This window comes from Microtus pennsylvanicus, chromosome 8, assembly GCF_037038515.1.
Source record: "Microtus pennsylvanicus isolate mMicPen1 chromosome 8, mMicPen1.hap1, whole genome shotgun sequence".
Classification (NCBI taxonomy): Eukaryota; Metazoa; Chordata; class Mammalia; order Rodentia; family Cricetidae; genus Microtus; species Microtus pennsylvanicus.
In genome coordinates, this window is record NC_134586.1 from 114,103,064 (window position 1) to 114,127,207 (window position 24,144).

General features: G+C 40.3%; 1 protein-coding gene across 1 annotated transcript in view; it reads left to right on the forward strand.

Moving 5' to 3' along the window:
- Positions 1-24,144, forward strand: part of LOC142855670 (uncharacterized) — a 45,172-nt gene that overhangs the window by 11,886 nt on the left and 9,142 nt on the right. The window lies entirely within an intron of this gene.

Below are 24,144 nucleotides of genomic sequence, written 5' to 3' on the forward strand. Positions count from 1 at the left end.
ACATATTTTCTTAATTATTTGACTTTTATTGTGGTCTGTCTATATTTTACAATCTTTTAAGAAGATTATAATTATTAAGTAAAAATGTCGTGTATCATTAAGAAGAGATAAAAGGAGACCAACCATAAGATTCCAAAGAACCAGAGCAAACTTAAGACCAAAGCTGAAGACCTTAAAGCATTACATTTCAAACTATTATTACAAACTCATTATAATAACAAATTATGATCCTGGCATAAAAATAGACTAAAAGGTTAGTAGAATAATGGATAAATCTCCCAAACTATATCCAAACACTTACGGTCAAGTGTAATTTATCATTCTATCAAAAGTTCAATAGGGAAAATATGTTCTCTTCCAGAAATACTATTGTGAAACAGGTTATTCATTTGTAAATAATGAATTGGGGCTCTTCCTTTAAAGTATGCATGAAAGTTGGGTCAAAATGGATGAAAAACTTTAATGTAAAACCTGAAATTACAAAACTATATTTTTAGAAGAAAATGTAGGGCAAATCTCAAATGATTTTGGTTTGAGAATATGTCCTTTTTATTGTTGATAGCTACAATCTCAGAAGTAGAATGAATAGAATGAAAAAATAGACAAATAAGACCACATATAATTAAAAGCACTCCGCATAACAAAGTAACTTGTAAACATGAAAAGAAAACTGAGAGAATAGCTGACTATATCACCAAACACCTTATCTAACAAGGGAATAAATCTAAAGTTTCGTAAGAAATTATTCAAAGCAAAGCAAAATGTAAATAAAAGCAAAACCAAACAGTATGCTCAAACGATAGGTAAAATACTTGAAAATGAAAATGTGTTCATCATTAATATTAGTATTTGAATTTCATAAATTTTTAATTGTTGTATTATGAAGGCGTAAGTCACAAACAATGCCACACCAATTTGGGATTATGATTAATAGGGTGATATTTATTTAAAGGGGAAAAAACTTACAGATCACTGTCCCAGGCAACAGCCCTCTACGCAAACGCAACCAGGAGTCTAGTCGCCGGCGGAGCAGGAAGTGAAGAGAGAGAGGAGAGGGAAGTGGCCGCTTTTTTAAAGGGAGAGAGACCACGCCCCAAGGGGCTGGTATCTCAGCGGTGATAGGCTGGAGGAGTGGGAGGACCTCCCGCAACACCTCCCCCTTCTGTTTAAATAAGAGAGTTCTAAACCTACTATGAAATTATATACAATAAGTACAAATATCCTATTCTAACTAGCTTAGGTCTTGTATAATAAATAACTTGGCCAAGTCATGAGAGAAAGTAACTACATTTATATAGTCTTCAACCCCATCAACGATCTGAGAAGGGAAATAATGTTACCTGGGTAATTAGGAAGTTCAGTAAAACAACTTCCAAAACATGTAACAAATCACAGAGACAACTAGCTACCTAGGCAATCACCCAAAGTCACATTAGCAGCGTTGAAGCAACCAACTTTGGCTAAGGCCTAACATAACTGACACACCATTTTCAAAGGCAAGCAACTTTCAAAACTATCTTACCCTGTCTTGGCAGGATAAGACAGCCCTGTTTTATCCATTGATGCATGCTCTGTATCTTTGTCAGTGGTTGAGGTATGGGCATTTATTTGCCCCAAGGCCAGTTCTGCCAAAAAGAAATGCTCCAGGTGGAGTGTCTTTGGTGCTCAACATTCTCTCGGGAATAGAGTGGTGTTGCCAGGAGCAATTGTGTCTCACTACCACAAAACTCTGAGTTAGATTAAAGGCCATTTTCTACAGCTCTTTGAAGAAGTTGAAGATTATCTATCTATACTGAGTATAATCTCTATATATCTAAAGAACCTGATTAGTCTAATTATAAATGACAAACTTAGATGACTATTAGTCTATATAATTCTCAATATCTATCTAACTTAAAGACTAAGACAATAAACGACTGTGAAACAAATGAGGACAATGACCTCCAAATATAAACAATGTACAAATATACATTGCAGTAGGTAAATATATATCAATACACAAACATTATATAAGTATCTTAATCAGAGGTAGAAATGTACACTGCAATATGGTAAATATATACAATATATATATATATATCAATACAATATATGTCAATACATAAAAAATGTTTTAAACAGAGGTAGAAACATGAATGCATACAATAGTCAATACAATTTAACTTTGTATCAATATACAAGAATCTATATCAATATATTTGTCTAACAAGAGTAACTCACAATTACAAATCTATTATCCCATCATCCCTCTTTTTTTTTTTTCAAAATGATCCCTGAGCTTATAAAATTCCTCCCCCAACCCTCAATCGTATACTAATTATAATCAACCCCTAAATGATGCCCCTAAACCCAAGGGCAAACTTTACTGGGAGAGGGGACGTCGTCCTCAAAAATTACTTCCAGCTGTCATAGGGGCGACGTTCTTTCTGGGGGATCCTGTGAAAGTAAAATGATGGTTAAATTTCAAGATCAATGTCTTTTAAAATTGCCAATAGTCTCTGAGTATTTTGTGCAGGTCTGGCCAAAATGTTGTATAAGATGTGCACCATTTCAGCTAACCAAGTTGGAACTGTCTTGTGCAGCTGGTATCCAAAGCAGGTCTTGTTGTAGCGCTATCAGTATCATGACGTCATATCAACCAGGTGGAGTTGTTGTTATGGGGCCCCATCTTCTTCCTGGAAACTTCAAATGTCACTTCAGGAAAAACTCATTGTTCATTATGAAAAACTTAAGCATTAATCATATAGACATATATATATATATATATATATATATATATATATATATATATATATATTCAATGAAAGACATGATAGATATATTCAGTGAAAAGTATGATAGATATGAAGAAAAGCAAAGATGTTTTCTAAACTCATATTTCTTTCTGTCCCATATCATGGCTCTTGACATGAGACAGAAACTCCAGAAACTCTGGGTTTTTCTCTTACTAACAGGCTTGGAATTGGAGAAGGACTGAGCCAGAGTCCAACTTCAAAACCAGCTTTATAAATTTAGAAATATGGTTTAATATTACTTACACAACCCTTTCAGTTTTCTTGATATTTCCTATTGGGCAGGTATTTTTCCATCTGTCAGTATCCAAATATCCAGGGTCCCTTGAATTTTTCAAAGATGAGTGTTTTCCTGTGGAGATAAGAACAGAACCCTGCCCCCATTCTATATGTTTTTCTTACCATCTGTATGAATATCATCATTGTAGATAAGTTGTCATTTCTCCTTTCCAAGAGGTTTCTCCTCTTCAAATCGAAACTTTATTAATTTTGATGGTATCCACAATTTTTCTTCTCCTGTGGAAACAAGAGCAAAACCCCTTCCCCAACGTAGCACATCTCCTGGCTTCCACTGAGAGGTCAGCACATCTTTGAAATAAATCGGTTGATTTAGTTCAGCAGACTTTTCCATTATCCAATGTCTTTCTGCTGCTGTCGTTCCTTTCTCATTAGCGTTAAGAAAATTCAAGGTTAATAAAGCATTATGTAATCTATTTCTGGGGGTATTTTCAGTCCCTTTCTGTTTGTTCAGCATATCCTTTATAGTACGATTTGATCTTTCTATAACTGCCTGACCTGTAGGATTGTTTGGTATACCTGTAATGTGTTTTATATTATAATAATCAAAAAAGCGTTTCATTTTCTTAGATACATATGCTGGACCATTATCTGTCTTTATTTGCGCAGGTATACCCATGATGGCCATAACTTCCAATAAATGTGTGATTACTGAATCAGCCTTTTCTGAGCTCAGGGCAGTAGCCCATTGAAAACCTGAATACATGTCTATGGTGTGGTGTACATATTTTAATTTACCAAATTCTATAAAGTGGAACACATCCATCTGCCAGATTTCATTTCTCTTAGTGCCCTTTGGGTTACTCCCTGCAGGCAACGGTGTTTGATTATAGAAAGAACAAGTAGGACATCTCTTTATAATGTCCTTAGCTTGTTGCCAAGTAATGGAAAATTCTTTCTTTAGGCCTTTACTATTGACATGATGCTTCTTATGAAATTCTGAGGCCTGCAACACACTTCCAATCAATAATTGATCAATCTCAGCATTGCCTTGGGCTAGAGGACCAGGCAGACCTGTATGGGACCGGATGTGTGTTATGTACATCGGACAAAGCCTGTTCCTGATTATGTCTTGTACCTGGATAAACAATGAAGTCAACTCTGTGTCATCTGGTATAAATTCAGCTGTCTCAATATGCAAGATAACTCTTTCTGCATATTGTGAATCTGTAACTATATTAAGGGGTTCTTTAAAATCCCTTAGCACCATAAGAATGGCATATAATTCTGCCTTCTGGACAGAATTATAAGGGCTTTGTTCCACCTTACTCAATTCATCTGACTTGTAACCTGCTTTCCCTGATTTATTTGCATCAGTATAGAAAGTACGGGCTCCAGTTATTGGAGCATCACGTACAATTCTAGGAAGAATCCAAGAAGTTCTTTTTATGAGGTTAAGTCTACCACTTTTGGGATAGTTGCTATTAATTTCTCCCAAAAAATTAGCACAAGCTCTTTGCCACGGTTCATTGTCTTCCCATAACTTTTTTATTTCTTCTGTAGTAAAAGGCACTATAATTTCTGCTGGGTCTATACCTGCTAGTTGACGAAGTCTCAGCTTACCTTTTATAATTAATTCAGAGACTTTTTCCACATAAGTTTTTAATTTTTTACTTGGTTTATTAGGTATAAATATCCACTCTAAAATAATATCTTCCCTCTGCATTAGAATCCCTGTAGGAGAAATTCTGGAAGGCAATATGACTAGGATGCAGCTAAGATTTGGGTTCACCCTATCCACATGTGCCTCCTGTAATTTTTCCTCAATCATTGTCAGTTCCTTTTCTGCTTCAGCTGTCAGTTCTCTTGGACTATTCAAATCTTTATCACCATCTAAGGTTTTGTTTAAATGAACTACTAGATCAGGTGTTATCCCAACAGCTGGTCGTAGACTGGAAATGTCTCCTAACAATCTTTGGAAGTCATTAAGAGTCTTTAAGCGGTCTCTCCTGATTTGTGCCTTTTGCGTTTTAATTTTCTCTAACCCTATTCTGTAACCTAGGTAATTAATAGAGTTTCCTCTTTGAATCTTTTCAGGGGCAATTTGTAATCCCCACCTAGGCAAGACTTTCTTTACTTCTTCAAACATCCTTTCTAAAGTATCTTTATTTGAATCAGATAACAAGATGTCATCCATGTAATGATAAATGATGGACTTGGGGAATTGTTTACGAATTATTTCCAATGGCTTACTTACAAAATATTGGCACAGTGTAGGACTATTGAGCATACCCTGTGGGAGGATAGTCCACTGATATCTCTTATTAGGCTGAGAATTATTATAAGTAGGCACTGTGAAGGCAAATTTTTCTCTATCCTTTTCTTGTAACGGTATAGTGAAAAAACAATCTTTCAAATCAATAACTATAAGAGGCCATCCTTTTGGTAACAGAGAAGGCAAAGGAATTCCAGATTGTAGTGAGCCCATAGGTTGAATTACTTTGTTGACAGCTCTTAGATCTGTCACCATTCTCCATTTACCAGATTTCTTTTTTACAACAAACACAGGAGAATTCCAAGGGCTGGTTGATTCTTCAATATGGTGAGCATCTAGTTGCTCTTGCACCAGCTGTTCCAATGCCTGTAGTTTATCTTCAGCTAGAGGCCACTGTTTGATCCATATTGGCTTCTCAGTTAGCCATTTTAAAGGTAGGGCTGTTGGTACTTCTAAAGGTTTGGTATTTGCTGTATGTTCTTGTACAGCCTGAATGGCTGGTGACCTTTTTCCATAATACCTCATCATATCCTTCCCCGAATTATGAATTTCTGGAAATACAGGAATGTTAATCTGGGTATTCCATTGCTGTAGCAGGTCACGGCCCCATAAATTTATGGCAATATTGGCTATATATGGCCTTAGTCTTCCTATTTGCCCTTCGGGCCCTATGCATTCAACCCATCTTGTGCTTTGTTTTACACGAGATAGGGTTCCAATTCCTAGGAACTGAACATCTACCTCTTGAAGAGGCCAATTCGGATGCCAAGATTCTGGGGTAATGATACTTACATCCGCACCTGTGTCTAATAAGCCTTCAATAAAAGTGCCATTTATACAGACTCTTAGCTTTGGTCTTTGATCATTAATAGAAGTCTGCCAAAATATACGTTTATTCTGTCCTACTGGGTTTTTTGACTCATCCTCCACACGTAATTCATCATTTAGACCAGTATTACTTTTTACAGCAGAAATTGGAGCTTTTAATTTTCTTGGTGAGGCACGTTCTCCACTGTGACTGGGAATGACTGGGCCACTGTTGGCTTGGGGGCCTGCGAGAGGCCCCCCCATGGAGTTTCCCGATGATATCAGATTGCCCCGTCTATCTGTTGTTGACCTACATTCGTTGGACCAATGCCTGCCTTTACCACATCTCCTACATATACCTGAAGGCCGAGGTCTCCTATTTTTGTCATTCCCAGAAGAGATATTATTCCTAGAAATTCTTTGCCTGCAATCCCTTTGTAAATGTCCTAATTTACCACAATTAAAACACCTGGCAGTTTGATGTCTCCTCATTGCTTTGGAAATCACTTCTCCTACCCAAGATTCATCATTATAGCTACATTCATCTCAACATTCATCGTATGCTGAATCCATTCATCCATAGGTGCTGATCTAGACTTTAAAGGCCCAATTATCTTTTTGCATTCTATGTTTGCATTCTCAAAAGCTAGAGATTCAAGAAGTATTCGTCTAGATTCTGGGTCTGTTACCCCTATGTCCAGAGCCTTAATCAATCTTTGCAAAAAGTCAATAAAGGGTTCTCTCTGTCCCTGCCTAATTCTGGTATATGATTCAACCCTTTTTGCTGGATCTTGTATCCTATTCAAAGCATTTAAAGCTGCTTGGTGACATAGACACAGTACTTCATCGTCATAAAGAGCTTGGACCTGTGGATCAGCATATTCTCCTGCACCAAGAATTTGATCTTGGGAAACCTCAACACCTTTTGCTCTTCCTTGCTGTTCCATATGTTTGGATTCTTCTCTGAAATAAATTCCAAACATCAAGGAAGGTCCCTTATCTAAAACTGCAGACACTAACTGATGGAAATCATGGGGGATAGCTCTAGCATTAGAAGCCCAAGTCTTTATCATTTCCTTTACATATGCATTGTGCAAGCCAAAATTAACAACAGCTTGCTTAATTTCTTTCAGATCATTCATTGCTATTGGTGTCCATCTAGCTTCTCTGACTCCCTTTGAGCCTTTAGAAGTTGACGCTTTGTCAGAATTAAGTATAGGGTATGTCGCTAGAACCCTGGGTAAGCCAGTTCTAATAGCTGGTGGAGGCATTGTATCCTGTCCTTGTGCCTCCTTACTCTGTTCACCAGCTGCAATAATTTCTCCAATCTTTTCAAATCTTTTTATCATTGTCTCTCTTAAATCCTGAATCTCTTGACCTGTATATATTTGTAGTAATAGGGAGCGGCGGCAGGGTTGCGTCCCCAAACACCCCAGCCGCCTGCCCGGCTCGGCTAGCTTATGCCCCAAATAATTACACGGACACTGTATTCTTTTAAACACTGCTCTGGCCCATTTCTAATAATCTATGTAGCGCCCCTAGGTGCGCTTACCGGGAAGATTCTAGCCTAAGTCCATCCTGGGTCGGAGCTGGGGCATGGTGTGCGTCTTCCCTGGAGCAGGTAGCATGGCGTCTCTCTGAAGGCGTCTGCTCCGGAGAGCAGAGCTGTGGAGTCTGACCTCACTTCCTCTTTCTCCCAGCCTTCCCTTCTGTTTACTCCACCCACCTAAGGGTGGGCCTATCAAATGGGCCTAGCAGTTTCTTTATTGCTTAAACAATGAAATCAACAGATTGATATATGACACTCCCACATCACTTCCCCTTTTTCTGTTTAAACAAAAAAGAAAGCCTTTAACTTTAACATAGTAAAATTACATATAACAAAACAGTTATCAAGTAAAAGTTACATCAGAAACATTTATACATATAACAAAATTGACCTTAAATCTCTATAAATAAAGCAAAATCTATACTAATGCAAATTATTCATATCTATATCATATCCTCCTTTAAATGTAAAAGAACGTTTATAAACCATATTTGGGAACATGGGCACAGTTTTTCTCTCCAAACTGCTTCCTGCTGAATGGGGGCGTCGTTAATTAGGTCTTTCTTGGTATAACCTGTGTGCTAGTTTCATCTCAGTTGGCAGTTGAGCAAAGCAATTTTCTGAAGATGTTCACAGCAACCCTTCAGGAGGACGTGGTCCATCATACCAAATCAGAATAGAAGAAATCCATAGAGTCTCATCCTCTGTGAAAACAAAATAAGAAACTCCTTTCCAAAGTATCATATCCTTAGATCCAAATTCTGAAATCATACCCTCATGATATCCGTTCTGGTTCCACTTGGCAGCCCATATAATGAAATGTCTCTCTGTACTTAGCTCCTTCACAATCAAAAATTTTAAAGAAAACACAATGTACATAATCCAGACTCTCTGTGAATTTTCCATCTTTACGCGGCTTATTTTTATTTATATCTATAACTATCTGTACTCTGTCTCTTTAAAGACTTTACTTTTACTTTTTTCTTTTTAAACCATTAACTTTATTCTCTGTATTCTTTTTCTTCTCTCTCCCAAGCCTACGTACATTCATCCAACAGTGTGACTCATTTAGTGGTCTGAATCTGTCCTATTGTGAATCTACAATTTTTTACTATCCAGGAGCACTTTTGATTTGCGCCTTTAAATCACTAGGCGCTTAAGAATCTAAGCTGCGACATTCCTAGGTTAACTTTTTGCTTTTTGAGCATATATCTGTAGACCAGGCTGTCTTTGAACTCTCAGAGATCCGCCTGTCTCTGCCTCCCAGGCATTGGGATTAAAGGTGTTTGCAACTACACCTTGAACTCACAGAGATCTGTTCATCTCTGCCTTCTAGGCACTGGGATTAAAGGCGTGTGCTACCACACCTTGAAGTCACAGAGGTCTATCTCCCTCTGCCTCCCAAGTGTTGGGATTAAAGGTGTGTACTAGGACACACAACAACTCTCTTCCTTTTTTTTTTTAAGAACTTCAACTTTTAGCTTGCATATATTTTTAACACACAGTAAACCATTTAGAAATTTTCTTTGTCTCTGAATCTCTCTTTACTGTATATCTCTTTTTCTGACCACAAGAGCCTTTAATTTACCAAGCAATATCAGTAGGACTAAAGGCGTGGCTTTGCCAGCTAGATCCAGTCCATTCCTTAGCTTTTCAGCCTCTTGGCTGAGGTACTGGCTGTAGCCATGTTTATAGCATTTCAAGGTCCCTGCCAGCCAGCAAGCTACAACAGACGACACTCAAGTCCTCTCTCTGTAGCCAGCCCTCCTGCCTCCAACAGTCAAAGTTTGCCCTTGCAGGATGGCCCAGAAAGCTGGCATTTTTAAACGGCGCAGCTTTTTTCCTGCTACGCCTGAAAACCGAAAAGCATGCGTTCAGCTTTTCATCAACACTGTTTAAGTGTTTTGTGGCAGGACCTCTTAATGAGCCGCAGGGTTTTGCAGCTAAAGCTGAGTCAGGAAGCCTCTTGTGTAGTAATATGGGTGCGGCGGCGGGGCTATGTCCCCAAAACCCCAGCCGCCTGGCTCTGCCCGGCTAGCTTATGCCCCAAATAATTACACGGACACTGTATTCTTTTAAACACTGCTCTGGCCCATTTCTAATAATCTATGTAGCGCCCCTAGGTGCGCTTACCGGGAAGATTCTAGCCTAAGTCCATCCTGGGTCGGAGCTGGGGCATGGTGTGCGTCTTCCCTGGAGCAGGCAGCATGGCGTCTCTCCTGCGTCTGCTCCGGAGAGCGGAGCTGTGGAGTCTGACCTCACTTCCTCTTCCTCCCAGCGTTCTGTTCTGTTTACTCCACCCACCTAAGGGTGGGCCTATCCAATGGGCCTAGCAGTTTCTTTATTGCTTAGCTAATGAAATCAACAGATTGATATATGACACTCCCACATCACTTCCCCTTTTTCTGTTTAAACAAAAAAAAAACGAAGGCTTTAACCTTAACATAGCAAAATTACATATAACAAAACAGTTATCAAGTAAAAATTACATCAGAAACATTCATACATATAACAAAATTGACCGTAAATCTCTATCAATAAAGCAAAATCTATACTAATGCAAATTATTCATATCTATATCATATCCCCCTTTAAATGTAAAAGAACATTTATAAACTATATTTGGGAACATGGGCGCAGTTTTTTCTCTCCAAACTGCTTCCTGCTGAATGGGGGCGTCGTTAATCAGATTATTTAGGGTGTAACCTGTGTGCCAGGTTTATCTCAGTTGGCAGTTGAGCAAGGCAATTTTCTGAAGATGTTCACAGCAACCCTTCAGGAGGACGTGGTCCATCATACCAAATCGGAATAGAAGAAATCCATAGAGTCTCATCCTCTGTGAAAACAAAAGAAGACTCTCTCCAAAGCATCATATCCTTAGACCCAAATTCTGAAATCGTAATACCCTTATATCCATTCTGGTTTAGCTTGGCAGCCCATGTAATGAAATGTCTCTCTGTACTTAGCTCCTTCACAGTCAAAAATTTTAAAGAAAACACAATGTACATAATCCAGACTCTCTGTGAATTTTCCATCTTTACGTGGCTTATTTTTACTCTATCACTTTACTTTATTCTGTCTCTTTAAAGACTTTACCTTTTTTTTTTAAACCATTAACTTTATTCTCTATATTCTTTTTCTTCTCTCTCCCAAGCCTACGTACATTCATCCAGTGGTCTGAATCTGTCCTATTGTGAATCTGCAATTTTTTACTATCCAGGAGCACTTTTGATTTGTGCCTTTAAATCACTAGGCACTTAAGAATCTAAGCAGTGACATTCCTAAGTTAACTTTTTGCTTTTTGAGCATATATCTGTAGACCAGGCTGTCTTTGAACTCTCAGAGATCCGCCTGTCTCTGCCTCCCAGGCATTGGGATTAAAGGTGTTTGCTACTACACCTTGAACTCACAGAGATCCACCCGTCTCTGCCTTCTAGGCACTGGGATTAAAGGCGTGTGCTACCACACCTTGAAGTTTACTTGAGGTTTACTTTAAGAATTTTAACTTTTAGTCTGCATATATTTTTAACACACAGTAAACCATTCAGAAATTTTCTCTGTCTTTGAATCTCTCTTTACTGTATATCTCTCTTTTTCTGACCACAAGAGCCTTTAATTTACCAAGCAATATCAGTAGGACTAAAGGCGTGGCTTTGCCAGCTAGATCCAGTCCATTCCTTAGCTTTACAGCCTCATGGCTGAGGTACTGGCTGCAAGGTCCCTGCCAGCCAGCGAGCTACAACAGACAACACTCAAGTCCTCTCTCGGTAGCCGGCCCTCCTGCCTCAGACAGTCAGAGTTTTCCCTGGCAGGATGGCCCAGAAAGCTGGCATTTTTAAACAGCGCAGCTTTTTCCCTGCTACAGCTGAAAACCGAAAAGCATGCGTTCAGCTTTTCGTCAACACCGTTTAAGTGTTTTGTGGCAGGACCTCTTAATGAGCTGCAGGGTTTTGCAGCTGAAGCTGAGTCAGGAAGCCTCTTGGGGCTACCAGGTAGGAGCGGCACTCAGCACTTTAATTCTGAGACTGAGCGTGCAGCACAGAAATTCTTTTCATCCAAGTAACATCCAAATCTGACAGGCAGAGCACTGCGCAGTCTAAAAACACGTCTCTGTAAGGCGGCAGGAATCCGCCATGCTCTTCCGCCTGCCTAAGCCTGATTCTGCCTTCTGCCCAGGAGCAGGCGGGAAGCTCTGAGTCATCGCACCGTCTCAGAGCACTCTCCTTCCGATCCCAAGCGGGAACACAAACATAAAGCCAGAGTTTGCACTGGCGGCAAAGCCCCAGGAAGCCGCGCTTTAAAATAACGCAGCTTTTTTCTGCTGCTGTCGCTGAATCAGGAAATCTCTCTACAGCACACCACCAACAAACAGCAAAAATCTGTGTTAAACGCTCTCTCCCTTATTTTTAAGCCTTCTCAGGTTTTGTTTAGTTAGCCCCACGTTGGGCGCCATCTGTAGTAATATGGGTGCGGCGGCGGGGCTATGTCCCCAAAACCCCAGCCGCCTGGCTCTGCCCGGCTAGCTTATGCCCCAAATAATTACACGGACACTGTATTCTTTTAAACACTGCTCTGGCCCATTTCTAATAATCTATGTAGCGCCCCTAGGTGCGCTTACCGGGAAGATTCTAGCCTAAGTCCATCCTGGGTCGGAGCTGGGGCATGGTGTGCGTCTTCCCTGGAGCAGGCAGCATGGCGTCTCTCCTGCGTCTGCTCCGGAGAGCGGAGCTGTGGAGTCTGACCTCACTTCCTCTTCCTCCCAGCGTTCTGTTCTGTTTACTCCACCCACCTAAGGGTGGGCCTATCCAATGGGCCTAGCAGTTTCTTTATTGCTTAGCTAATGAAATCAACAGATTGATATATGACACTCCCACATCACTCTTGGGGCTACCAGGTAGGAGCGGCACTCAGCACTTTAATTCTGAGACTGAGCGTGCAGCACAGAAATTCTTTTGATCCAAGTTACATTCAAATCTGACACGCAGAGCACTGCGCAGTCTGAAAACACGTCCCTGTATGGCGGCAGGAATCCGCCATGCTCTTCCGCCTGCCTAAGCCTGATTCTGCCTTCTGCCCAGGAGCAGGCGGGGAGCTCTGAGTCATCATCAAGGTCTCAGAGCAGTCTCCTTCAGATCCCAAGCGGGAACACAAACATAAAGCCAGAGTTTGCACTGGCGGCACAGCCCCAGGAAGCCACAATTTGAAATGACACAGCGTTTTTTCTGCTGCTGTTGCCGAATCAGGAAATCTCTCTACAGCACGCCACCAACAAACAGCAAAAATCTGTGTTAAACTCTCTCTCCCTTATTTTTAAGCCTTCTCAGGTTTTTTAAGTGGGTTTAGTTAGCCACACGTCTGGGCGTCATTTGTAGTAATAGGGGGCGGCGGCAGGGCTGCGTCCCCAAACACCCCAGCCGCCTGCCCAGCTCGGCTAGCTTATGCCCCAAATAATTACACGGACACTGTATTCTTTTAAACACTGCTCTGGCCCATTTCTAATAATCTATGTAGCGCCCCTAGGTGCGCTTACCGGGAAGATTCTAGCCTAAGTCCATCCTGGGTCGGAGCTGGGGCATGGTGTGCGTCTTCCCTGGAGCAGGTAGCATGGCGTCTCTCTGAAGGCGTCTGCTCCGGAGAGCGGAGCTGTGGAGTCTGACCTCACTTCCTCTTTCTCCCAGCCTTCCCTTCTGTTTACTCCACCCACCTAAGGGTGGGCCTATCAAATGGGCCTAGCAGTTTCTTTATTGCTTAAACAATGAAATCAACAGATTGATATATGACACTCCCACATCATATATTTCCAGTGATTTCACTGAGGTATCAATTTTTTGGTCCCCATTCTGCACCTGTGATTCCAAAGCTTTAATTTTTTTCCTTCAAAGATAACATGTCCTCCTTAGACTTTTCTTGTATATCATGTATATTCCCATCTTGGAGGTACATTCTGTCTGTTACCTTATCAAAACTTTGTGATAAACTCTGAAGGTCAAATTCAATAGCCTGAACCCTTTCAGGTAACTTTTTAATACCCTTGGATATGGAATCAATTTTGTCTGTCATAGTATCCACTTGTTCAGATAACCTCTGATTTTCAATAATTTTAATCCTGTCAATTAGTTGTTCATTATTAGTTCGTAAAGATTCTATCATTGTTAGGAGTGCCATATTCTTCCTTAATGATAGAATATGGAAAAGAAAACTGAAGCCTAGTAACAAGCAAATTAAGGTATTCCCATAATCATATAAACCTTGTATGATGTAATTCATTGTATTAGTAAATATAAAATTACTAATCCATTGTATTAGTGAAAACAAAGCAGTAAAATTTGCGTTAGAAACAAAAATTGCCATATTACCTATTGTCCAGCAGGTGGCGCTGTTGCAGAATCGCGATGAAAACATGGTCCTGTTTCAGTGCCTTAGTAGATGTTAAAAACTGGAAAACGCAAGTTTCTCAACAAAGTAAATGTAATTAAATCAATTCCAGAGACGGAACCAGAAACCCAGAATCCAGGGGTAGAGAAGAGCAATCTGGAAGCTGCTTATGCCTCCACGTGACAGAGTCACCCTGAGGGGTTGCAGCTTTCAGCAACCGCGTGCTCTGGTTCGCGCCACTTTAAGAGCTGTGCTTGCAAGGGAGATTTAAAAACAACTCAGAAAAGAGCAAACCACGGGAGGCCAAGGCCGCCGCCGCTGCAAGGCACAGGCAACGGCTGAGGAAGCAAGGGCTCCCGCCAAGCCGAACTTGCGGCCGCCAAGCCGAACTTGCGGCCACCAAGCCGAACTTCCGGCCGCCAAGCCGAACTCACGGCTGCAAGCCGGGAGAGGTTCTAAAACCAAACGTTGGGTGCCAGAATGAAGGCGTAAGTCACAAACAATGCCACACCAATTTGGGATTATGATTAATAGGGTGATATTTATTTAAAGGGGAAAAAACTTACAGATCACTGTCCCAGGCAACAGCCCTCTACGCAAACGCAACCAGGAGTCTAGTCACCGGCGGAGCAGGAAGTGAAGAGAGAGAGGAGAGGGAAGTGGCCGCTTTTTTAAAGGGAGAGAGACCACACCCCAAGGGGCTGGTATCTCAGCGGCGATAGGCTGGAGGAGTGGGAGGACCTCCCGCAACAGTATTAGCTGTTTTTTTTACAGAAAGTATATTTTTCTTTTGATATAGCAACGATTTTTTCGTTTTATTTTTTTTAGTTGTTGCACAAAAAAAATTTCCACCTCCTCCCCGTTTCCCATTTCCCTCCCCCTCCTCGCACACATCGCCCCCCCTCCCCCTACTTCCCTCCCCCTCTCCCCCTCTCTCCCACTCCATTCCCCCTCCCTCTCCAGAATGAAGAACAGTCCAGATTCCCTGCCCTGTGGGAAGTCCAAGGTCCTCCCATTTCTATCCAGGACCAGGAAGGTGAGCATCCAAACAGGCTAGGCTCCCACAAAGCCAGTTCATGTATTAGGATCGAAACCTAGTGCCATTGTCCTTGGCTTCTCATCAGCCTTCATTGTCCACCACGTTCAGAAAGTCCGGTTTCATCCCATGCTTATTCAGTCCCAGTCCCGCTGGCCTTGGTGAGCTCCCAATAGATCAGTTCCACTGTCACAGTGGGTGGGTGCACCCCTAGTGGTCCTGACTTCCTTGCTCATGTTCTCCCTCCTTCTGCTCCTCATTTGGATCTTAAGAGCTCAGTCCGGTACTCCAATTTGGGTCTCTGTCTCTGTCTCGATCCATCGCCAGATGAAGGTTCTAAGGTGATATGCAAGATATTCATCAGTATGGCTATAGGATAGGGTCATTTCAGGTTCCCTCTCCTCAGTTGCTCAAGGTACTAGCTGGGGACATATCCCTGGACACCTGCGAGCCCCTCTAGAGTCAAGTCTCTTGCCAACCCTAAGATGGCTCCCTTAATCAGGATATGTATTTCTCTGCTCCCATGTCCACCTTTCCTTTATCCCAACCATCCCATTCCCCCAAGCTCCCCCCATTCTCCCCTTCTCATGTTTCTCACCCCATTTCCCCTTAGCCCCATTCCACCTCACCCCCAAGTTCCCAGGTTTTGCACTGCAATCTTGTCTACTTCCCATATCCAGGCGGATGACTATATGTTTTCTTTGGGTTCACCTTACTATTTAGCTTCTCTAGGATCACAAATTATATGCTCAATGCCCTTTATTTATGGCTAGAAACCAATTATGAGTGAGTACATCCCATGTTCATCTTTTTGGGTCTGGGATACCTCACTCAGGATAGTGTTTTCTATTTCCATCCATTTGCATGCAAAATTCATGAAGTCATTGTTTTTTACTGCTGAGTAGTACTCTAATATGTATATATTCTACACTTTCTTCATCCATTCTTCCATTGAAGGGCGTCTAGGTTGTTTCCAGGTTCTGGCTATTACAAATAATGCTGTTATGAACATAGTTGAACAAATGCTTTTGTCATATGATAGGGCATCTCTTGGGTATATTCCCAAGAGTGGTATTACTAGATCTTAGGGTAGGTTGATCCCGAATTTCCTGAGAAATTCCCACACTGATTTCCAAAGTGGTTGCACAAAATTGCATTCCCACCAGCAATGGATGAATGTGCCCCTTACCCCACAACCTCTCCAGCAAAGGCTATCATTGGTGTTTTTTATTTTAGCCATTCTGACAGGTGTAAGATGGTATCTCAAAGTTGTTTTGATTTGCATTTCCCTGATTACCAAGGAGGATAAGCATGGCCTTAAGTGTCTTTTGGCCATTTGAATTTCTTCTGTTGAGAATTCTCTGTTCAATTCAGTGCCCCATTTTTTAATTGGGTTAATTAGCATTTTAAAGTCTAGTTTCTTGAGTTCTTTATATATTTTGGAGATCAGACCTTTGTCTGTTGCAGGGTTGGTGAAGATCTTCTCCCAGTCAGTGGGTTGCCTTTTTGTCTTAGTGACAGTGTCCTTTGCTTTACAGAAGCTTCTCAGTTTCAGGAGATCCCATTTATTCAATGTTGCGCTTAATGTCTGTGCTGCTGGGGTTGTATGTAGGAAGTGGTCTCCTGTTCCCATATGTTGTAGAGTACTTCCCACCTTCTCTTCTATCAGGTTCAGTGTGTTCAGACTGATATTGAGGTCTTTGATCCATTTGGACTTGAGTTTTGCGCATGGTGATAGATATGGATCTATTTTCATTCTTCTACAGGTTGACATCCAGTTATGCCAGCACCATTTGTTGAAGATGCTTTCTTTTTTCCATTATATACTTTTAGCTTCTTTATTGAAAATCAGGTATTCATAGGTCCCTGAGCATTCCTTGGTTTAGTAAGTTTCTGTGGAGAAACAGTTTTAGTTTTCTTTTCTTGATCTTAGAGGCTTACCTTTTCTCATTTCTTGACCTATCTGTGTTTTTTAGTTCTTCATGTTTAATATGGTTAATATATTGATTTTGTGTTTAAAAAAATCTTCTTCTCATATATTGTCATCTCCACCTTAATTAGCTTCAGCTGTCAACATGATGTAGATTAGAGTCATATTGAGAGAACATCAGTTGAGGCTTTGCCCAGATCAAAATAGCTACTAACTATGGGAAAATTATGTTGATTGATGATTCATGTGGGAAGGCTCTTCTCTTCCACTCATGGTTTCAATACCCTAAGAATGTGGGACTGAGAGGGTTAAGAAGGCTAGCTGAACAAGAAAGAGTGACTAAGCAAGAGCAAAAACCAGTAAACATTTTTCCTTATTGTCTCTTGCCTTCATTTTGTAACTTGAATTTCTATCCTAAGCTTCCACAGTTGTGGGTTGTGATCTGGAAATATCAGTCAAAGAAACCTGTTTATTACCTCACATGCTTTTTTTTAGAGAATTTAATCACAGCAAGAAATGAATAAATTAGGCCAAAATGTGGTACACCAAAAGTGATTTTGTTGCTGGGTAGAATGTGGGAATGTTGTCTTTTGGAGGATTGTGGAGGATATTAGAACTTTAGGTGGCAAAAGGCATAGAAAACTGTACAGAGCTTAATTAACTATTCCTGTAGGACTAGGAATATGGGGGTGTTGAAAGTAATGCACACAGGGGAGCTTGAGTTCATTGGATTTCAGTGGGAAATAGACTTCATGAAAAATATATCTATGGGTCATTTGTATAATATTTTCTTCCCAAATCATTCCAATTTTCTCCATTCCCTGAGAAGTTGAGTAAGGCAAACTTAAAAAGTAGTTGGGAGATTTCTTAGACAAAGCATTGCTTCTGTTGGGTATTTATTACTGATGATTTATTTAGGTCTACAGTGGAAAAAAAATGAGTGATGTGGATAGAAACAAAAAGTCAGTTTTGTGGAGAAAAACAACACTAGGAAGATTCAAATGGCAGTCCTGTCGTGAAAAAGAGGACAACATTTCAAGAAGTTTAGAACCATTAAAGAGAAGGCCCTTCTTATTATTTGAAGCCTAGGAAGGTAACTTAGGGAAAGATTTCATCTATCTAAGTCTTCAATTTCTCAAAGGAATAGGCAACCTGATTCCTAATCTGAGAAAGCAACTTCATGCAGAAGCTGCTGGAACTCTGAACCAAGCATAGTAGCATCCATAACAACTTAGAAGCCAAATTGTGTGTGTTGTGGAGGGACCCATGTTGTATTGTTTCTGGAAAAAAGAAAGAAGCAAAATTTATAGGTCATAAATTCTTCCTCTTTAGTTTCAGCTGAACATGGTTTTGTCCATCTGTGTTTGGCAGAGTCAGAAACCCACTGAGGAGACTGTGAAACTTTATTGCATGAAGCTGTGAAGATGAAGACAGAGTTGTATTTTTAGATGATAGGATGTTGTAATACCCAAGCTATGAGATATCTGCCATGGAGAACTACATATAGGAGGTAGATATATACATATATATAATAAATATATAAGGATATATGTATATAATTTTTCATGAATAGTGTTATCTAAGCTCTTCGAAAATGAGTCCCTACCTGTCTGAGGCACAGCTAAATGATTTGTTGTTTGCCCTACTGAGTTTTAGTGTTACCATGAACCAATCTTCCCTCACTGTGTCCACATTTCTCTCTCTCTCTTTTCAAAATTTATTCTTCTTGTAAACACAGGCTGCTTATTCATTTCCCAGGCACCCAGACCTGAATAATCACACAGAAACTATATTAATTACAGCACTGTTTGGCCTACTAGCTCAGGCTTTTTATTAATTTGCTCTTTCATTTTAACCCAGTTCTATTAATCTCTGTGTCACCACGAGGCTGTGGCCTACTGATAAGGTTCTGGGGCGTCTTTCTGCTTTGGCAGCTACATGGCCTCTCTTATATTCTGCCTACTCTATATATCTCTTCCAACCTGGCTATATTCTTCCTTGCCAAAGCAGCTTTATTCATTAACCAATAAAAGCAACACTTATACAGAAGGACATCACACATCACTTTTCTTATAATATATCCCAACTGCAGTTTTTCTGTTCTCCATTTCTCTCAGTCCTCTCCACTACTCCCTTCTCCACCAGATCCACTCAGTCTTCATTTCCTTTCAGAATAGAGCAGACACACAAGAGATATCAATAAAGCCATACATAGCAAATTGAAATTAGACTAGGCACATATCAAAGACTGCATGGGTCAATCTAGTAGGAGAGAAAGGGTTCCAAGAGCAGGCAAAAGAGTCAGAGACATTCCCCACTCCCACTGTTAGGAGTTGCACAAAAATAGCAAGCTACAAATGATAACATATATATAGAGGAATTGGGGCAAACTCCTATAGGCTCCATGATTGCTATTTCAGCCTCTGTGAGCTCCTAAGAGCCCTGCTTAGTTGATTCTGTGGCCTGTGTTCTCCTGTGTCATTTTAGTTAGAAAAAATTATGACTATGAATTTTTTTGAAATTTTTTTCTGTGTTTTTGGGGTGAGATTGTTCTCCATTTCCTGTTATTATTAGGGTTGGTATTTTTCTAGTGTTTCAGATTTCCTGGATGTTATGTTTCAGGAAATTTTTGGTTTAACATTTTCTTTGGTCAATATGTCCATTTCTTTGATCATGCCTTTAAAGTCTGAAATTCTCTGTTCAATGTCTTGTATTCTTTTAGTGAAGCATGCCTCTGTACGTCTTATTAGATTACTTAGATTTTCATTTTCATAATTACTTCAGTTCATATTTTTTAATTGCTCCTATTTCTATTTTAAGGTCTTGAACAGCTTCATTTCTGTCAACTGTTTCTTCATTTACTTTTTGGTTTTCTTTAAAGGATATATTAGTTTTCTCCAATACTTCATTTATCCTTTCTCTACTTTTTTAAAAAAGGGATTCATTTACTTCTTTAAGGACTTCTGTCATCTTCATAAAGTTGGTCTTAACTTAATTGTGCTTCAACTCTATTGGAATATTCAGAGCTTGCAGCAGTAGGATACCTGGAATCTGGTAGTGACTTATTGCTCTGGCTGTTGTTGATTGTGTTTTTAGTTGGTGTCCAAGTATCTGGGTATTAGGAATTTGTGGATCTAGGTACTCATCTCTCAGTTTGTCTTTGTTGCATGGGTGTTATTTTGCTTGATTTCTATTTGCTTTCTAATTTTCTGCTTTATGTGGCCTATGGTTGAGCAGGTGCTCTCATCCCAAGTTAGAGCTGGAAATCTTACAAATGGTGTCCACCCATGTTTGGGCATGAAAGGAGAGGAGACCATAGGGAATTTGGAGATAGCGTTGATGGGGACTGAGAGACTGAGGAAGGTCAGTTGGAAGGTGGCCTACATAGACTTCTTGCAGATAGTTGAAGTTGAAGGCTACAACACAGAGAAGAGGAGGGAAGTGGGGTTGGGTATAGTGTTGTGGGATTATCAAAAGAATGGAGGAGGTGCACAGACAAGAAACCCATGTGAATTTCTGGTGACTCCCATAGGTTCTGGTCCAGCAGAGAGTCTTTACCTCTGTTTTCCTATCTTTTTTTTTTTTTTGGCTGATGTGGCCTGCACTTGAGCAGAGGCTATGCATCTGATATAGGGGTAGGTACATGGTTTTGGTAGTAGCAGCTGTAGGGTTGCTGAAAGATCATGTCTGTGGGAATGTAGGGAGTGTGGAAATTTCATGGGTTTGTGGTCTGCCTATCTGTTCTCACTGGTGTGACATACACATGAGTCTGCCTAAGATGGGAGGTGTAACACAGTCATATTTCTGTTTTTATGAATGGGAATATGCCCTGTGCCATTATATGTTGTAAATCTTTATTTTTTTATTTTACAACATGTGACAGTCAAGAGATTGTCTAAAATGTCAGAAGAGACTTTGGACATTTGTGATGTTTGGGCTGCTACAGATTATAAGGATCATTGAACTTACACTAAATGCATTTTATTTTTATTTGTATTTATTCTTCTCTCATTCTATATATCCTGATTCAATTCTCACCCTCCTCTACTCATTCCAGTTCCTCCTCCACCAAATCCCATTGTCCCAGCTCCACTGCTTCCTTTTCCCTTCAAAAAAAAAAGAGCAGACCTCCCAGGGAAATCAACCAAATAAATCATACCAAGATGCAATAAGACTAGGCCCAGACTCTTATTTCAAGGCTAGACAAGGCAATGCAATAGGAAAAGGGTCCTAAGAACAGACAAAAGAGTCAGAGATGCCATGACTCCTACAGTTAGGAGTTTCACAAACACCCCAAGCTAAACAACCATAGCATGTATGCAGAGGACCTGGCACAGAGCCATGAAGACTCTGTGATTGCTACATCAGTTTTCTTTGAGCCACTATATGCCCTACTTAGTTGATTGTGTGGGCCATGTTCTCCTGATTTCCTCAACCACTGAATGCTACAATCCTCACTCCTTCCTTCTACAAGATCCCTACAGCTCAAGCTTATGTTTGGGTAAGGATCTCTAATGGGCTTCCATCAGCCCCTGGAAGAAGCCTCTTTAATAACAAGTAGGCCAGGTGTCAACCTATGATTATAGCAAGAAATAGTTAAGAATCATTTTATTGATATCTTTTCTTGGTCAGCTGTTATTTGGTTCTACCCCTGTTCTCTGAGCCATTCAAGTTCTGGTTCCTGGCCATCTAGGCAGTGTCAATTATGGGTTTCCTCTCACAGTATGAGCTTCAAGTTAGACCAGTCATTTATTGGCCATTAAGAAATCTCAGAGTCACCAGTGCCCCAGCATATCTTGCAGGTGGTACAAGTGGGTTGAATATTTTGTGGCTGGCTTGGTGTCCCAGTCCCACTGGGAGCTTTATGTGGTTACAGAAGATGGCTAGTTCAACCTCCATATGCTTGATTACTAGGAACAGTCACTAGGGTCACTTTTATAGTTTCCAGAATGTTTTCACTACAGTTTCCACATCCCCTGTTAAAAGCTTCTCTATTCCCATCATCTTTCCCTGTTTTCTCCCCATCTGTCCCTTCCTCGCTCACCTGATCCTTCCTCTTCCCATCCCCCCTGCCTCCAGTATACCCACAAGATCTGTTCTATTTCTGCCTACCAGGGAGATCCATGCATCTCCCCTAGAGCTGTTGTTACTTAGCCTGTCTGTGTCTATGGATTGTACTGTGATTAACTGTGATTACTGTGATTATACTTTACTTAACTGCTAATATCCACCTATAAGTGAGTAAATATCATATTTTCCCATGTGATTATGGGCTTCCTCACCTAGGATATTAAAGAATTCAAGAAACTCGACAAGAACAAAGCAAATAATCCAACTATAATGGGAAACACCTCTAAACAGAATTCTCAGTAGAAGAATCTAAAGTGACTGAGAAACACTTGAAGACATGTTCAACATCTTTAGCCATCAGGAAAATGAATATCAAAACAACTTTGAGATTTTATCTTACACCTGTTAGATTTGTTAAGTTCCATAAATCAAGGGGCAGCTAATGCTGGCAAGGACGTGTAGCAAGGGGATTCATTGTACAAGTGCAAACTTGTACAGCCAAGGTGGAAATCAACATGCAGTCCTCAGAAAGCTGTGAGTCAATTCACCTTAAGACCCAGCTATACCACTCTTGGACATATATCCAAAAGATCCTACCACAAGGACATTTGCTCAACTGTGTTCAGAGTGGCGTGGTTCATAAAAGACAGACTGCTGTATCTGGGAGAGATTGTGTTGATGATTGACGTGGGAAGGATCCTCCAATGAGGGTGGCAATATCCCTAAGAAAGTGGGTTTGGGCTACAAAAGGGAGCTATCTTAGCATGAATGAAAGAGAGACTAGGCAAGAGAGAAAGTCAGGAAAAAATCTTTGTCCATGGATTTTTGCATTCAACTATTAACTTGATTTTCTATCCTAAGCTCTGAAAATGATGAAGTCAGATTACCCCACTCATTGTCTGAGCTGGTTTTGGTTAGAGGATTTAATCAGAGCAACATAAATGCAAGTTAGGACAAAGAAATGGAAAACCAAAAGTAATATTGTTGCTAGGCAGAACCTGGGAATGATGCCTCTTGAAAGAGTGTAGAAGATATCTAGACTTTCGGTGGTGAAAAAAATATAGAAAGTAGTACACAGAACTAAATTGGCTGTTCTTATAGGACCAGGAAGACAGAAATGTTAAGAAGAATGCCAGAAAGTAGAGACTGAGATCATAGGATTTCAGTTGGAAATTATAGACTCCATAACAGATTAAGTTAGAGGTCATTTGTGTGATATTTTGGCTCCAAAATCTTTCTATTACCTGGAAATTTAGTAAAGCACAATTTAAAAAAATGGGCTGATTCCTTAAATGAAATATTGGATCTGTTGGATGGTTATTACTGATGATTCATTCAGGTCTACAGTAAAAAGAAAACACGTGGGGCTGAAATAAATGAAAATGAAAAGGTAGTTTCAGGTGGCAACCAATTACTGAAAGAAGCAGGGATTTTCAAGGAGTTTATTACTATTATAGATAGGCCCTTGCCATGGAATGGAAGTCTAGCAAGGTGCTCCAGGAGTAAGACTCCATCCACATAAACCTTCAATTTATGTAAGGAGTAAGCAAAGTGATTCCTAATCCCAGGAAGCAATTTCATACAAAATCTGCTACACCTGTGGTCCAAGTGTGTTAGTGTCTGTCAATTAAGAAGTTAAGCTTTTCAGGATCACTCATCATGTGCTGGTCCTGGAAACAAGAAAGAGTCAAAATTTAGGGTACTGGGTTTTTAGTTTGTGGTTACAATTCAGCATTGTTACTGGCATCCATGTTTGGCAGAGACAGAAACCCAGTGAAGAGATTGTGAGAGTTCATACCATGAAGCTATGAGGACAAAACCTGTTGTTGTTGTTTTTACTCTTTTGGAGGTCTGCCACCCAGCTCTCAAAAAGTGGCATACACTGAGGCTTATTTTTATTATAAATTTCTGGTCTTAGGTTGTCTTATTTCTAGCCAGCATTTCTAAACTAATTGTCCCATCTACCTTTTGCCTCTGGGTTTTTTTCTTTCTCTATTCTGTATAAATTTTATTTACTTCTTATTCTGTGGCTTGCTGTGCATCTGAGTCGCTGGCCCATGCTTTTCTCCCCTT